Consider the following 2498-nt stretch of genomic DNA (forward strand, 5'->3'; position numbering starts at 1 on the left):
TTTATACTTATACTATATTAGAATATAAATACACATAACTATAAAAAAACCAAATAAAGATTTTGTGCTTATATATATTTTGCTTAGTATGTTTAATAAATAAATAAAGTGGCTTTGCTAATCTGTATCTAATAAAACTTAAGCATGGATATGATGAATAGTTGCTCTGCCTAATTTGCAAATTTAAAGTTCTCTCTCAAGTTTAGACATAACTGTTATAATTTAAAGCTTGCTCTAGATCTAAACTTGTGGGATGAAAACTTGATCTGAAGTCTAAGTTGTTAACGGATACGATATGGGAAGGTTGAGCTGCTGTTTATCTGTTCCTAGAGATGCTAGAATTCTAGAGAATTTTATCTTTGAAAATCTTTAAAATATTGCATGATGAGTTCCTGTATGATGAGAGTTTAAATTCCTACCACAGCCATATATACATGCTTGCTAGACCTTGAGCCACACATTTACTATTTACTGCTTATGAGCATTGAGTGTAGTCAAGCTGTGTAGACCCTTAGGAGCTTGTCATGTGGTTAAATCAAGATTCACTTGCACGTTCACTCATATATGCTACTTCTACTCCGGAAGTACCATCCACATATATCCACTCATTTCCATCTCCAGGTTTACCCAAAATTATTCTACTCCTAATCCGGGAGAGAATAAGCCAAAAAACATTTTCCTATCCCTGTTATTCCCTGTGAAATAAATGCTCCAGTTATTTTGGTTACTACCACTTGCTACATTATTTCAGGAGATGAGTGCTCTAGAAAGAAAAAAAAAGAAAAAAAAAGAAGAAAAAAAATAAATAATATACGAGGAAATAAAAAGGGGCAAGTGCCCGGAACCTCGAAGAAAAGAAAAAGAAGAGCATCTCATTCTCCTCATAAAGTTTCAAAAGCAAGGAAGGTATGTATCCCCTCAAAGAGCAAAAGTAGAATTAGACTTCCACCACCATTGTTATCACCATCATTACCATACACCATTCATTCGCCACACATGCACATCTTGATTTGGCTTATTGATTTGTTTCTTTGGATCCATGGTTTGACTATGCAATAAATGTCTTGTAAGTATGTATACTTTATCTCCCACCTATGAGCTCCAGATATTAAAGCCTTATTAGAGTAGGGTGAGAGAGAAGACAATGTCACTATGCTTCATACCACAAATACTACATATCTTGAGAGAAGGCATATACCATCACTGCCTTGGTAAGGATCCAAAAATACCACAAAAGAGAGATCTGAGAGAATCATACAAGGAATCTCTGAGTTTTAAAATCTGCAAAAACTCTAGAGCTATAGCTGATCAAGAATAAGAGACATGGCACTTGGCTAGACTGTTCTATCTTTTAACCACTCAAGACAGAAGTGACAGTTACAAGTCCCATGGTGAAGGTAAAGTAAGTTTTAAGTCTTGATAGTTTACTCTAACTCAGAGATGAGATTTTATTTAAAAAGCATGTGTAACATCAATTTTTAAAAATATTGCAACAATTTATGATCCATAGCTAAGTCTATCCTTGCTCAGGGACGAGCAAGAGGTAAGCTTGGGGGAGTTTGTTGACGGTCCTTAAGTATCAAATTTAATTATCAAATAAATAAAGAAAAGGATCCAAATGCAACCAACACCTAGAATTAGGGTTTGATCTGACAGAATTCCACGAGTTTTGTTGTTTATCTGTTTCCGCAGGGGGTTATCAGGAAATAAGGAAGAAAGGCCCACATGTCGGGATTACATAGAGATATCAACGCACCGCACGATTTTACATCATCTAGAAGACTCCAGAAGCCACGAGACCGAAGCGGAGGCGAAACTGGGCCAGGCCCAGGGCGCCCGCCCTGGTAGCCTGGGCGCCCGCCCCCCTGTTGGAGCCAAATCAGGACTCTTTCGCTTGGGATGTTCCACCGACCTATTGGATCAAGGAAAACATAGTACCACCTCACCTATCGACCCAAAAACGCATAGAAGGGGAGGACTATATAAGCAAGGCCCCCTGGCCCTGGAGAAGACAAGAATTTATCATAGAGATTGAGGGGTGCCCTCGAAGGAAAACCTCTTCTCTAAATAATATTTCTTTTTAGGCGTAGCAACCAATGTAAGGTAGAAATAGATCTTCTAGTTTCTACTAGATTGAGAGAGATAGAGTGGAGGTGTGGATCGGAGGAAGGCCGGCATGTCGGTGTCTACTCTGAGTTGTACCTACGGGATCAAGTCTCCTAACCCGAGGCTTGCTTCTAAGATTCTTCAGTAATTCGACTTCTAATACTAGTAAGTTCTTGTTTTATTGTTCTTTAGTTTATGAGTTTACTTTAATCCTCTTCCGGTTGAGTATTAGAGTAATCACTTGTTAGCGTAAACGTGGTGTTTAGGCTAGGGTACTCATAGATATCCCCTGACTAGCTGGACCGTGGTAGTAGCGAGGAACGTGACAATTCCGAGTTACCTTTGCAGATCACATCTCGTTAGCAGGACGGGTAGGTTTATAGGTGCGGGTC

Source organism: Sorghum bicolor, chromosome 5 (genome assembly GCF_000003195.3).
Source record: "Sorghum bicolor cultivar BTx623 chromosome 5, Sorghum_bicolor_NCBIv3, whole genome shotgun sequence".
NCBI lineage: Eukaryota > Viridiplantae > Streptophyta > Magnoliopsida > Poales > Poaceae > Sorghum > Sorghum bicolor.